Source organism: Callorhinus ursinus, unplaced genomic scaffold (assembly GCF_003265705.2).
Source record: "Callorhinus ursinus isolate GAN/ISIS: 27379988/994484 unplaced genomic scaffold, GSC_fseal_2.0 scaffold15, whole genome shotgun sequence".
Lineage (NCBI taxonomy): Eukaryota > Metazoa > Chordata > Mammalia > Carnivora > Otariidae > Callorhinus > Callorhinus ursinus.
In genome coordinates, this window is record NW_027397077.1 from 39,241,201 (window position 1) to 39,257,165 (window position 15,965).

Consider the following 15,965-nt stretch of genomic DNA (forward strand, 5'->3'; position numbering starts at 1 on the left):
CATACTGATTTGAACAGGACTGGAGTTCCTGACCTTGGCCTCATTCATTCAGCAGCTATTTATTGGCCCTCTTCTTTCCCACTCAAAAACTACCAGGCATTTGTTTTTGGTGGTGGGTTTATGCTGATTAAAATTTGAAGATGGAGATGGGCAAATAAGGTTTCATGGAGCTTATGTTCTAGAGTGGGGTGAGAACTAAACCAGTCAGTGATTTCAAATTGTCATTACCATGTTACTGTTTCATAGTAGAGACGTAACTAAGGAGGTTGAAGGGACACTTTAGATTGGTTGATCAGGACAGCTCTCTGAGGAGTTGACATTTAAGCAGAGACCTCAAATAAAGATAATTGCAGGGAATTAGAAGAGCAGGTGCAGGAATAGACTTGATATAGTGAATGACCAGGACAGAGATAGGGGGTAGCCAATACCCAGGAAGGTAGGGCGTCAGATCATGTAGAGCAGGGGTCAACAAAAGTGTTTTCTGTAAAGGGCCAAATAGTATTTAGGCTTCACAAGCCATATGGTCTCTGTCACAACTGCTCAGCTCTGTCTTATGATACAGAAACAGCCACAGGCCCTACTTGCCTGTGCTCCAATTAAATTATATTCACAAAAACATGTGGCAAGTCAGATACGGCCTGCAGGCTGTAGTTTGCTATTCCTGATACAGAGCCTTTTGGGTTTAGTTTAAAGAATGTGGATTCTAAATACAGTGGGAGGGGAGCCTGGGTGGCTCAGTCAGTTAAACATCTGCCTTCGGCTCAAGTCATGATCCCAGAGTCCTGGGATCGAGCCCCAGCCCCTCATCGTAGGCCAACTCCCTGCTCGGTAGGGAGTCTGCCTCTCTCTTTGTCCCTCCCCCTGCTGGTGCTCCCTCTCAAATAAATATTTACAAAAATATACAGTGGGAAAGTCACTGCAGGATTTTAGGCACAGAAGTGACATGGTCTAGTTTATCGTTGTTGGTCGGTTAGTGTTTAAAAATTACTGTTTTTCTCCTGGGAGAGATGAATAGAAGCCAGGAAACCAGTTGGGAACCTATAGCAGTTACTCAGGTAGGGGGCAATACAATGGCGGCTTCTGCTAAGATGGTAACAAAACAGGGATAAGGTGAAATAGTTTGAATCAGGATACATTTTGCAAGTAAACAGCAGTGCTTGCTGATGGATTGGTATGGCAGTATTTTGCGCTAACATTTGTTTGACAAATACTGAGGGCTATGATAGATTGCGTTTTGCTAATAAGCACATGAGGGATTCAAAGATGGAGAAGATGCTGTCCATTTCTTTAAGGAGCTTAGAAAGTTACTAGTTGATGACATAATAAAAGTTGTTTTTTCTGGGGCGCCTGGGTGGCTCAGTTGGTTAAGCGTCTGCCTTCAGCTCAGGTCCTGATCCCAGGGTCCTGGGATTGAGCCCCGCCCGCATCAGGCTCCCTGCTTGGTGGATAGCCTGTTTCTCCCTCTCCCTCTGTCTTTCCTCCTTGCTCATGCTCTCTCTCTCGCTCGTGCTCTCTCTCTCTCAAAATCTTTAAGAAAATCTTTCCTTAAAATTTTTTTTTCTTACAAGATCCTTTTCTAAACTGGAATACCTAGATAACCTTCCACCAGCCACAGCTGAATTCTGCCTGAAGTCAGTAGGTGCCTGGTCCTTGTTAGAAAGCATTTTCATAAACAGTGCCTTATTTGGTCTCATAATTCTGTGATAAAAGCAAGTCAGATGCTTTTTAAAGATACATGTAAAGATGAGCAATTGAGGCCTATTTCAGTGTTTCAGCTGTACTGAAGAGCTTCTGATAATGAATAAGCCCGTCTGATTTTTGCCAGAATTGAAGGTTCTGTTCTTTAATTGCTTACTGAATACCTACTATGTGTCAGGCTACATGTAAGGTACAAGGAATATGAAGGTGAGTAAGACAGCCAACTACCTATGTTATCAGGTACTTTATATTGTTAGGTGCCACACTTTTTATATGGTATAAATAGAGGAAGGCAAACAGGACTAAAGTATGCTACTGCACCTTCTATCTTTGACTTTACAGTTTACCAGGCTCTTCTATTCATGTCATTCTATCTCATTCATGCTTAATGTGTAAGGTAGGTGTCACTCCCATTTTACAGGGGTTTTTTAATGAATTTCAGAAGATACAGCTTGTCCCAAGATTTCTCTCTTCTGAATGGCAGACTGGACAGCCTTGGAAATTTTACAGTTTTTCCAGGAAACAAATATAGACAACTAGAGATTCTGTGAAACTGACCACAACTAACCACTTAACTAGCTGAAGAAGTATATCATACCCCTTCCCGTCTTAAAAACAGCAGTCTGACCTTTTGGCATCAGTTTGATGGTGCAGGTTTCTGTCTAATTAAACAGAGATCACCCTGAAGTAAATAAAATGCACAATTGTCCAAAAAGAGTAGGCCCTTTGCTTTGAAACTACCCTGATTATCAATTCATCAATCAGAGCTGGGGCAGCCTCCATGATCTGCTATGAGGCACAGAGAGAGAAAAAGAGTTTGCCAAAGTTCTTAATATACTGTGTGCTAAAGATTGATAAAGAGAACAACTTGGTGAAAAGCAGTTACTGGAAGAGATGGTGCCCCCTATAACTTTTACCTGCTCTTACATTCAAAACTTAACCTGGCAGAGACTCTGAAATAATACTAATGAATATTTCTCATATTCCCATAAAAACACACAGAGCAGTCATGATAACAAAACCTTGGGCAACTCAAAAACAAAAACGGCGCCTGGCTGCCTCAGTCAGTGGAGCATGTGACTCTTGATCTTGGGGCCATGAGGTCAAGCCCCACATTGAGCAGAGAGCTTACTTTAGAAAACAAAAACAAAAAAACCTTGGGCAACTTTACCAAAAAATTAGGTATCCCTGTGAGCCCTGAAAAAAACGTGGGTAGAAACAAACTGCCAATAGCCCCAGTACCTGCATGGTATCCCCTTCTGTTTCAGAGGAAGTCATGGAGCATCTGATCGCTCTCAGAACTCTAAAACAAGTACTCACTTGGAAATTGAGTGTACCAGTTTGAGAACAACAGCCAGAACTGTTGTACAGAGGATGCCTGCTTGGGTCTGAAGGGACCAGAGCAGTTGGTTCAAGAAAATTCTTAACCAGCAGAGTACCCAGGACAAAGGTGCACGCTGAAAAGGAATTCTATACAATCCCAATTGAGTGGGACAATCAAAATACAAATTTTGGGTGGGGAGTGCCACATTAAATGAAGTGTTTGGAATAAGAGTGAAACTAGTCCCATTTAAGTCCAGGATGTATTTCTTTTCCTTTTAGGAACAATATAATGGTTATTAAATAACTTCCTTTGTAACTCCTGAAAGAAACAATTGGTCATGAAGTTCTAAGCATATTTGGTGCTAAGTTTATTTTTTTTATTTATTTTTTTTAAGATTTTATTTATTTGACAGAGACATAGCGAGAGAGGGAACACAAGCAGGTGCCGCCTTCCCGCTGAGCAGGGAGCCCGATGCGGGGCTCGATCCCAGGACCCTGGGATCATGACCTGAGCCGAAGGCAGACGCTTAATGACTGAGCCACCCAGGCACCCCTGGTGCTAAATTTAAACAGCCTTTGGGGGGCACCTTGGTGGCTCAGTCGTTAAGCGTCTGCCTTCGGCTCAGGTCATGATCCTGGGGTCCTGGGATCAAGCCCCGCATCCCTCTCCCACTCCCCCTGCTTGTGTTCCCTCTCGCTGGGTCTCTCTCTGTCAAATAAATAAAATCTTTAATAAAAATAATAATAAACAGCTCTTGGGACGCCTGGGTGGCTCAGTCGGTTAAGCATCTGCCTTCAGCTCAGGTCATGATCCCAGGTTCTTGGGATTGAGTCCCCCACCAGGCTCCCTGCTCAGTGGGGAATCTGCTTCTCCCTCTGCCTTCCACTCCCCATGATCGTGCTCCCTTGCTCGCTCACTTGATCTCTCTCTGATAAATAAAATTTTAAAAATAACCTTAGAAAAATAAACAGCTCTTGTTTGCACAGTCCATATTTTAACAGTTACTCACTAAAAAAAAATAGTACTGTAGAGCCTTCAAACTAGAAAGACTCAAATCATGCCTCCCCTCTAAAAGTACAGAAAAACCAAGTCAATATAAGTATGAGTAACAAAAAGGATCAAAGTCAAATCCCAGTTAAAAGAAAGGAGCAAAATAATATTCTCACCCACAATAAAAGCACGCTAAAGACTTGTACATAAACATTCTAAGTGAGAAATAACTCCAAAAACCAGAAATAGAAGGGAACTTCTGCTTGGTAAAGAAACTAAAAGAATCCTAAACATACCTAGTGGTGAGAAACTAGGAGCTTTCCCATTAAAATTCAGAAGTTGGGGGGGACGATTTTTAGAAATCAGGAATAAGGGAAGGAAAGGAGGATGTCCACTCTTGTAGAACATTGTACTGGAAGTCCTAGGTAATGCAATAGGTCAAGAAATGGAAATAAAAAGTACACAGATTGGGAAGGAAGAAGTAAAATTGTCTTTGTTCACAGATGACATAATTGTAGGAAATCTGAAAGAATTGACACAAAAGGGGCGCCTGAGTGGCTCAGTCATTAAGAGTCTGCCTTCGGCTCAGGTCATGAGCCCAGAGTCCTGGGATCGAGCCCCACATTGGGCTCCCTGCTCAGCGGAAAGCCTGCTTCTCCCTCTCATACTGCCCCTGCTTGTGTTCCCTCTCTCACTGTCTCTCTCTCTGTGTCAAATAAATTAAAAAAAAAATTGACAAAAAACTCGGACTAGTAAGCATTTATAGCAAGGTTGCAGAATACAAGATTAATATACTAATATCAGTTGCTTTACCACTAACAATTACAATTAAAATTAAGTTAAAATACAACAACATTTACATTAGCACCAATAAAAATGAAATAGGTATAAATCTTAACAAAATATATGCAAGACTTCTATAGGGAGAGCTACAAAACTGATGAAAGTGATCAAAGGAAAACTAAATAGAGATATCCCATGGTCCTGGATAGAATGTTTGTTCTTAACTGATCTATAGATTCAGAATACCAATCAGAATCCCAACAAGTTAATTTGTGAATATCAACAAATCTCAGCCAAAAGATCCAGAACAGCCAACACAATATTGAAGAGAAGAATAAAGTCAGAGGAATAGCACTACCTGACTTCAAGTCTTAATAAAGCTACAGTAATTAAGACTGTGGTATTGGAATAAGAATAGGCAAATAGATTGATGGAACAGACTGGAGTGCCCAGTAGACCTACACTAATATAGTCAGCTGATATTTGAGAAATGAGCAAAGGCAATACAGTGAAGAAAAAGATAGTCTTTTCAACAAATGGTATTGGAACAACTGGACATCCACATGCAAAGTAGCCTAGACATAATCCTTATACCCTTCACAAGAACTAACTCAAAATGGATCACAACCTAAATGTAAAATGAGAACCACTAAACAACTAGGAGAAAATCTGGAAAACTTAGGGTTTGGCAATGGCTTTTTAGATAAAACCCCAAAGCCTCCATCCATGAAAGAAATAGTTGGTAACCTGGACTTGATTAAAATTAACTTTTGCTCTGCAAAAGGCATTGTCAAGAGAATAGGAAGAGAAACCAGCCTGGAAGAAAATACTTGTAAAAGACACATCTGATACAGGACTGTTACTCAAAACATACAAAGAACTCTTAATAACAACCTAAAGCAATCTGCAAATTCAGTGTTATCTTTATCAAAATTCCAATGGCATTTTTCACAGAAATGAATAATCCTAAAATTGGAGCCACAAAGAGCCTGAATAGCCAAAGCAATCTTGAGAAAGAACCAAGCTGACACCATAATGCTTTCTGATTTCAAACTATACTACAAAGCTGTAGTAAAATAGTTTGGCATAAAATAAAAAACAGTCGCACAGATCAGTAGAGCAGAATAGAGAGCCCAGAAATAAATCCACACATATATGGTCAGTTAATTTACAACAGAGGAGCCAAAAATATACAATGGGGCAAAGACGGTCTCTTCAATAAATGCTGTTGGGAAAACTGGACAGCCACATGCAAAAGAATAAAATTACCACTATCTTATGCCATACACAAAAATTAACTCAAAATGGGTTAAAGACTTGAATGTAAGACCTGAAACCATAAAACTCGAAGAAAACATAGGCAGTGAGCTCCTTGACATAGGTCTTGGCAACAATTTTTTTGGATTTGACACCAAAGGAAACAAAAGCAAAAGTAAACAAGTGAGACTACATCAAACTAAAAAATTTATGCATAGCAAGGGAAACTATCAACAAAAGAAAAGGTAACCTACAGAATGGGAGGAGATGTATTTTGCAAATCATATATCTGATAAGGGGTTAATATCCAAAAATATAAAGAACTCATACAACTTACTAACTCAATCCAGTTTAAAAATGGGCAGAGGATCTGAATAGACATTTTCCCAAAGAGAGACATGTGGCCAACCGGTATGTGAAAAGCTGCTCAACATCACTAATCATTGGATAAGTGCAAATCAAAACCACAATGAGATATCATCTCACACCTATTAGAATGGCTATTTAAAAGACAAGAAATTGGGGCGCTTGGGTGGCTCAGTTGTTAAGCATCTGCCTTTGGCTCAGGTCATGATCCCAGGGTCCTGGGATCGAGCCCCACATCGGGCTCTCTGCTCGGCAGGAAGCCTGCTTCTCCCTCTCCCACTCCCCCTGCTTGTGTTCCCACTCTCGCTGTCTCTCTGTCAAATAAATAAATAAAATCTTAAAAAAAATAAAAGACAAGAAATTACCAGTGTTGGTGAGGATATGGAGAAAAAGGAACCTTTATACGCTGTTGGTGGAAATGTAAATTGATGCAGCCACTGTGGGAAACAATAGGGAGATTCCTCAAAAAATTAAAAATGGAACTATATGATCCACCATTCCATTTCTGGTTATTTATCTAAAGGAAACAAAAACATTAACTTAAAGAGATGTGTGCACCAGGTATTCATAGCATTATTTGCAGTAGCCAAGATGTGGAAGCAACCTAAGTCTCCATTCATGGATGGATGGATGGATAAAGAAAGTGTGTGTGTGTGTGTGTGTGTGTGTGTGTGTGTGCGCGCGCACTGGAATATTATTCAGCCATAAAGAATGAAACGTTGCTATTTGTGACAATATGGATGGACCTTGAGGGCATTACGCTACATCAAATCAGAGAGGGCACCTGGGTGGCTCAGTCGTTAAGCGTCTGCCTTCGGCTCAGGTCATGACCCCAGGGTCCTGGGATTGAGCCCCGTATCGGGCTCCCTGCTCCGCGGGAAGCCTGCTTCCCCCTCTCCCACTCCCCCTGCTTGTGTTCCCTCTCTCGCTGTGTCTCTCTCTGTCAAATAAATAAAATATTAAAAAAAATAAATCGGAGAAAGACAAATACCATATAATCTCACATGTGAAATCTTTAAAAAAAAAATGAAGTCATGGATATAGAGAACAGATTGGTGGTTGCAAGGGATGAGGGAGAGGTAAAATGGGTGAAAGTGATCAAAAGGTCACATTTGCAGTTAGAAAAAAATGTCCTGGGGTGTAATGTACAGTATTGTGACTAGAGTTAATATTGTAGTGTATATTCACAGGTTGCTGAAGGAGTAGATCTTAAATGTCCTCATCACACACACAAAAAAATTGTAACTGGTGATGGAAGTTAATTAGACAACTGTGATAATTTTACAATGTAGTTGACAGTTGAACAACATGAGTTTGAGCTTTTCAAGTCCACTTCTACATGGATTTTTTCTTTTTTAAAATATTATTTATTTATTTGTCAGCAAGAGTACAAGCAGGGGAGAGCGGCAGGCAGATGGAGAAGCATGCTCCCTGCTGAGCAAGGACCCCCAACATGGGACTCAATTGTAGGACCCCGGGATCATGACCTGAGCCAAAGGCAGATGCTTAACCATCTGAGCCACCCAGGTGTCCCTACATGGATTTTTTTCAACAAACATTGGAAAAAAATTTGGAGATTTTGAATTTAAAAATTTGCAGACAAACCACATAGGTAGAAATAAGAAAAGAAAGATATTATTATAAGAATACAGTATATAATACATATAAAGTATGCGTTCATTGACTGTTCATGTCAATAAGGCTTATGGCTAACAGTAGGCTATTAGTAGTTAAGTTTTGGGGGAGTCAAAATTATACATGGATTTCAAGCTCCACAAGGGTCAGTATGCTTAACCCATGTGTTTTTCAAGGGTTAACTATATATACACAAGTTTAATCGTTATGTGGTACACCTGTAACTAATAAGTGTTGTGTGTTGGTTATATCTCAGTTTTTAAAATAAGACTTAAGGGGAAGAGTGTAACAGCTGGTATACACGGCCTTCATGTTTTAGGTCCAGCCAACACTTTTAGCCTTATTTCCTCTATTTATTTTTTTTTAAGATTTTATTTATTTGACAGGGAGAGACAGCGAGAGAGGGCACACAAGCAGGGGGAGTGGGAGAGGGAGAAGCAGACTCCCCACTGAGCAGAGAGCCCGATGCGGGGCTCGATCCCAGGACCCTGGGATCATGACCTGAGCCGAAGGCAGACACTTAACCAACTGTGCCACCCAGGCTCCCCTTATTTCCTCTATTTAAGCCTTTTTTTTTTTTTAAGATGTATTTATTTGAGAGACAGAGGGAGAGTGCATGTGTGAGAGTGGCAGTTGTGTGGGGCGGGGGGGGGGCGGGCAGAGGGAAAAGGAGCAAGAATCCCAAGCAGAATCCACGTGGAGCTGGACATGGGGCTCAATCCCATGACCTGAGATCATGGCCTGAGCCAAAACCAAAAGTCAGACGCTTAACTGACTGCACGATCCAGGTTCCCCTCTACTTACACCTTTTATGTCCACCAATATAATTATAATTTCCTTAAGATCAGGATCTTATTATGTTTATTCTCCACAAAGCTAGCATGCAGGATGTTTCTTTGAGAAACTGATAGAAGGGACATGAGAGGAAAAGGAGAGATAAAAACCTTTTGGAAAAATTAATGGATTTTCCTAATTTCCCAGAAGATCCAACAAAGTTGCAGATTTTAATAAGGGGTCAATATCCAAAATATATAAAAGAGCTCATACGACTCAAGAGCCAGCAAACAAACTATAACATATAAGTGAGATCATATGATATTTGTCTTTCTCTGTCTTATTTCACTTAGCACAATACCCTCAAGTTTATCTATGTTGTATATGGCAATAATTCATTTTTTTAAAGTAGAAGGAAAATTTCTACCTAAAGAAACTTACAAAACAGAAGTGGTAGTGAGGAGAAGAAGTAGTGTTTAATTTACTAATAAAAGATGTAACAAATTCATCAGGCACATTGGTTTTTAAAGGCTCTGTTTCAGGTATGCATACATTTTAAAGTCCATTGGTATTGATACCAGTCGGTATAAAGCCTTCTAGAGCTCTTGAAATGAAGTTTTATTTGTGGTTATCTGCAGAGTGTTTCCCTATCATATCCTTAGCAAAGAAAAAAAAATACCTGCTTAAAAAATAGGCCAAAGGGGGCACCCAGGTGGCTCAGTCAGTTAAGCATACGACTCTTTTTTTTTTTTTAAGATTTTATTTATTTGAGAGAGAGAAAATGAGAGACAGAGAGCATGAGAGGGAGGAGGGTCAGAGGGAGAAGCAGACTCCCCGCTGAGCAGGGAGCCCGACGTGGGACTGGATCCCGGGACTCCAGGATCATGACCTGAGCCGAAGGCAGTCACTTAACCAACTGAGCCACCCAGGCGCCCCTAAGCATGGGCGACTCTTGATCTCAGCTCAGGTCTTGATCTCAGGGTCGTGAGTTCAAGCCCCACTTTGGGCTCCACACCCAACATGGAGCCTACTAAAAAAAAAAAAAAAAAAAAAAAGGCCAAAGATCTGAATAGACATTTTAAATACAATGGCAAATAAGTATGTGAAAAGATGCTCAACAACATATATATCATTAGGGAATTGCAAGTTAAAACAATGAGATGTCACTATGAGAATGACCAAAATCCAAAACAGTGACACATCAAATGCTGATGAGGATGCAAAGCAGCAGGAACCCTCATTCATTGCTGATGGGAATGCAAAATGATACAACCACTTTTGGAAGATTGTTTGGCAGTTTCTTACAAAACTAAACATACTCTTAACCATGGGATCAAGCAGTTACACTCCTTGGTATTTACCCAAAGGAATTGAAAACTTAGGTCCACACAAAAGCCTGCACATGGATGTTTACCACATCTTTATTGATAATTGCCAAAATTTGGAAGCAATCAAGATGTCCTTCAGTAGATGAATGGATAAATGAAACTGATTTACCTAGAAAATTGATTATTATTCAGCATTAATGACATGAGCTATTAAAGCCATGAAAAAACGTGGAGGAACCTTTAATGTATATTACTAGTGGTGAAGGAAGCTAGTCTGAATAGGCTGTATAGTGTCTGATTCCAGTTATCTGACATCCTAGAAAATGTAGAACTATGGAGACAGTAAAAAGATTAGGGGTTGTGGGGAGGGAGGAATGAGTTGGTGGAACACAGGGTTTTTAGGGTGGTGAAACTATTTTGTATGATACTACAGTTGTAGATACCTGTCATTATACATTTATCCAAACCCACAAAATGTATAACACTAAGAATGACCCCTAATGTAAACACTTTGGGTGATAATGATGGGTCATTATAGATCCATCAATTGTAACAAATGTACCATTTGTTTGATAGTGGATATTGATAACGTGGGGGGTATGCTTGTGTAGGGGCAGGGAGAATATGGAAATCGCTATACCTTCTCAATTTTGCTGTGAACCTAGAACTACTCTTTAAAAAGTGACAATTAAAAAAGGCAAAAAAAAAAAAAGACAACATGTGTGTAATAGGAGTTCCCAAAGACAGATAAGGGAACAGAACAAATACCAAAAGGTATAGTTTAGTAAACTTCCCTGAAATATTTTAAGCTACAAATTGAAAGGGCATATTGTATACCTGGAACCCAGAATGACCAAAATCAAGACATTCTAGTAAAATTGTTAGAGAAAAGGAAAAAACCTTGGCTCCCCAGATAGTTACTTAAATAGAAAGAAAATGTAGCTATATCATTATTTTAGGTTTTTTGACAGCAACGGACTGTTTATGACAGTTTATGACAAAAGAAAATGAAATATTTAAAATACTCATACTGTGGGGGCGCCTGGGTGGCTCAGTCGTTGGGTGTCTGCCTTCGGCTCAGGTCATGGTCCCAGCATCCTGGGATCAAGTCCCACATCGGGCTCCCTGCTCAGCGGGAAGCCTGCTTCTCCCTCTCCCACTCCCCCTGCCTGTGTTCCTTCTCTCACTGTGTCTCTCTCTGTCAAATAAATAAATAAAGTCTTTTAAAAAATAAAATACTCAGATTGTGAGCCAAGAGTTTCATACCAACTGAACTGACTTTCAAGTATATGATAGTAACAAACCGTCATCAGTGTGCAAGAACTTGGGCAGTTTTATTTTTGTTAGCTCTTAGGTATCTATTAGAAACTGAGCTTCAGACAACCAAACTGTCTTGAGAAACATCAACAGAAAGTCTGGTAGTGAGTTAATTATATACAGTTAGCAATATGTAGAACTAAGAGTAAATGAGGGATATAAAAAGAGTGTAATATAAAATGATCTATGTGGGGCGCCTGGCTGGCTCAGTCAGTGGAGCATGTGACTCTTGATCTCAGGGCTGTGAGTTCAAGCCCCACATTAGGTATAGAGAGTACTTAAAAATAAAATCTTTAAAAAATAATAAAATGATTTATGTGACCTAGGCAAGACAGATATAGTACAACTGAGAAAGACAAGTTTAAAAGAATACATTTTTTGTGATCATTTTGGTGACAGTGTATCTGAGGACTTTAATGTGGAACAAAGCAAATTATGTCTTTGACAGGATTCTTAGTATGGGAAAGGGGTTATAGATGTTAAGCCAAAGCCTTTCATGCATCAGTATCAACTCCTGAGGTATTTTATCATGGATTGATGGATGGACGGACGACACAGACAAGTAGACCCAATAGATAGATCATAGATACATGTAAGTTTCATGTGTCCCTGTCTTAGCTCTGTCAACAGGAAAAGCTTGAAGATAGGGCTTCTTAGAGAAATGGCTGATTTTGGTCTGAGGAAGGAAATGTACAGGATCAACCTAGAACATCCTGTCATACCAGACAGCAGGGACACCATCAAAGATAACTAGGGCTAGGTTTAAAAGATTCACACCAACTTAAAGAGGCTTCTGCTGACCAGCAATGGGACACTTTAACCATTAATTAGGACAATAAATGTAACAGAACAAAATACATAAAATATGTTTAAATCCATGAATTCATAATAAGTAACAAAACATAATTGTTCATCTCTGGAAGCTGTTAGGGAACAAATTCTATTTTTGAAAACTGTTAAATAAAGGGGAAAACCATCATTTTTCTTGCCTTTCCTATACAAGTCTTACGACTGGCTAACTAGACTGTAAATGTGGGTGTTTCTAGAAGTGTTCCCACAAAAACTGAAGACAGAATGATAGAACTGGAACATCACTGTTTTGCAACTCCTAATGACAAAAACAGGTATCATGTATCTCATGATGAAAAAAACAAAAACTGTGAAGCATTCATTAAAATGTGCAACACAGGGCGCCCGGGTGGCTCAGTTGGTTCAGCGACTGCCTTCGGCTCAGGTCATGATCCTGGAGTCCCGGCATCGAGTCCTGCATCGGGCTCCCTGCTCAGCAGGGAGTCTGCTTCTCCCTCTGACCCTCCCCCCTCTCATGCTCTCGCTCTCTCTCATTCTCTCTCTCAAATAAATAAATAAATAAATAAAATCTATAAAAAAAAAAAGAAACCATATAAAAAAAATGCAACACACACACCTGAAGCTGAATAAGCATCTAGATCCAAATACCTATTTGCTGGAAATACAGAGAACAGAGAAATGTGTTCAACTACACCACAGCATGAAGCCAGCAAAATTCTGGCTGTGGAACACTATATAACAAATGGTCCAGTTTCTTCAACAAATTACAAGAAGGGATAAAAAGAATGAAGTGGAAAAAGACACATCAAAAAAAAAAAGTCAAAGCTAAACTATTTTGTTTAAAGATGTTCACTTAGGGGCGCCTGGGTGGCTCAGTTGGCTGGGCATCTGCCTTCTGCTTGGGTCATGATCCTGGGGTCCTGGGATCGAGTCCCACATCAGGCTCCCTGCTCAGTGGAGAGTGTGCTTCTCCCTCTCTCTCTGCCCCTCCCCCTGCTTGTGCTCTCTCTCGCTCTCGCTCTCTCTGTCAAATAAAATCTTTAAAAAAAAAAGATCACTTAGACAAAAGTATATAAATAAAAGTTGGGAACTGATTACCATAAAAGTCAAGGTAGTGGTTACTTTTAGGAGAGAAGGAAGGGATAGTGTTTCTAAGTGAAAGGCTTCTGGGGTGACTGGCAGGAGTCTGTCCCTACGGTAATGGCTAGTAGGGTATTTTATAATATTTCACCTACCTGTACATTTGCTTTATGCTGCAACATGTTTAACAAAACAAAACCCAGAATCTTACCTAACCACTCTAAACAAAAGGCAAACAACCCTGCCGCTAACTAGCCTGTGATCATTTGAGCCCGGGGCCTATGTCTGATTTATTTCTGTATTTCTAGAACCTAGCAGTACCAGACCAGAACAGGCATTCAATAAAATGTTTTGTTGAATGAGCAAATGACTTTGAAGAAGCCTCCAGCCCACTCAGGTTGGATTCCTGAACCTGCTTTGGCACCTAAATGAGCCTTCCAGGACCTCCAGATCTGTTCCGGTGCTGGTATCACTCGTCCTTTTGCTGTGCCTAAGTGAACTTGAAAGGGATTTCAACTAGAACTCCATTTGAAGCTTTGAGTCATGAATTCTACCAATTTCATGCTCTTGTTACCCTTAGTCATTTCCCCAAATGAGAGTTCTCTGTGTCATCTGGCTCTTGGTGCTCTTAACCCTTACCTCTCTGCTGTGCCCTCTGGACACCTCTTTGCTTTGATAGACAAGCCCTTACTGAAATATGGAAGTATGGTTCTCTCCTTAGGACACCACCTCCTTTGCAGCCCTTTTAAGTGGAGACTACTCTTTCTCACATCCTTTTGTCTAAAGGTTCTCCCCTTAATGCTCCCAGACAAGTACATCTTGCCCCTCAGATAAAAATTCCTGCTCCAGTGATGCACACAACATCTGGTTATTGTGTTTGTAGCTTCTTCCCACCACTCTCTTTGGTTCTTGGACAACTCTGGCTCATCTACACCCCAATTTGTGCCATTATTCTCACCATTTGGGTAGACATCCTACTCAATGCCTCATATCTCAAAGCCATCTTTAAGAATGAGTCAGAATATTCAGGTCAAACACCCAGCTTCCCGACCACAACCTCCTCTCCTTCCAGCTCTTTCCCATAAACTTTAGTCCTTCATGTTCTCTGTCCCATTGCAGGCTGTCTTTCTGTAAGCAACCTGCATGTCATGGCAGGAGTGAAACACTCTTGCAGGACACTCTGCTTACCTGGCTCCTACCTTTCAATCCACAGTCTGCCTTCTCTGGGCCTTCCCTCCTGTCTATTGGTGCCTCCACAAATTCATGGTCATGCATCAGTCTTTTGATCCTTTGATAGCTCCTGTAGCAACTGTTCTAAACTTTTGCCACTTATCTCTCTCTCTCTCTTTTTTAAGATTTTATGTATTTTTTTTTTGAGAGAGAGCACAAGTGGGGTGAGGGGCAGAGGCAGAAGCAGACTCCCCACTGAGCAGGGAGCCCAACACAGGGCTTGACCCCAGGACTCCAGGATCATGACCTGAGCTGAAGGCAAACGCCCAAGTGACTGAGCCACCCAGGCGCTCCTTTTGCTACTTCTCAACCCCCCTGCTCATTCCCTCCTCTCAATCTTGCCCTCTTGCTTCACTCTGAAAATGGATACCATCAGGCAAGAGCTCCCTAAACCTTGCACCTTCCCTCTACCCCAAAAAGGCCTTCTCATCTCTTCTTAGTAATTCTCTTTACCTTTATTTCTATTTTTTTAAAGATTTTATTTATTTATTTTAGAGAGAGTGGGAGGGGAGAGAGGGAGGAGCAGAGGGAGAGGGAGAATCGCAAGCCAACCTCACACCGGGCACAGAGCACAAAGTGGGGCTTGATCCCACAACCCCGAGATCATGACCTGAGCCAAAATAAGAGTTGGATACCTAACTTATTGAGCCACCAAGCAGCACCATTCTCTCTCTTTACCTTTAAACTCTTACCAGCCATGATCTATGAACATTCAGAACTCTTACATATAAAGAGATTCCACATCTTCAAATTCAACAATGGCCCCCTTCTTCCAAATCCAGTGGGCACATTTTTCAGTCCCTAATTCTGAACTAATTTCCTCCAGCTGACCTTTCCCTTGAACTCTAGATCCTTGGTTTCTCTAACACATTTTCATGGTTTTTCTCACAGCTCTGACTCTTCCATTGTCCTCTCCTTTTGGACATCTGTTCCTCTGACCTTTATATGTTGGTGTTTTCCAGCATTTACTCCATAGCTCTGTGTTCTTCACACAATACAGTCACCCTGAGCAAACTCCTCTGTGCTTCACATTTCGACCATTACTTGTATCCTCATGTTTCTGGCCCAGATCTTTCTCTTGAGCTCCCAAATCCATCTAAATCAACTGACTACTGGACAACTTCACCATGATGTCCCACATGCTTTTTTTTCTTTTTCTATTTATTTTTTTAAGTAATCTCTACTAGACCCAACATGGGGCTCGAACTCACAACTCCAAGATCAAAAGTCCCATGCTCAACCAACAGCCAGTCAGGCGCCCCCCACATGCTTCTTAAACTTAAGCAAGTCTCCAACTGAACTGATTATCTTGTTGCCCTGCTATCCTGACAAATCTTTTTTGTCCCCCAAGCAAAAACTGTATCCATTCTCCT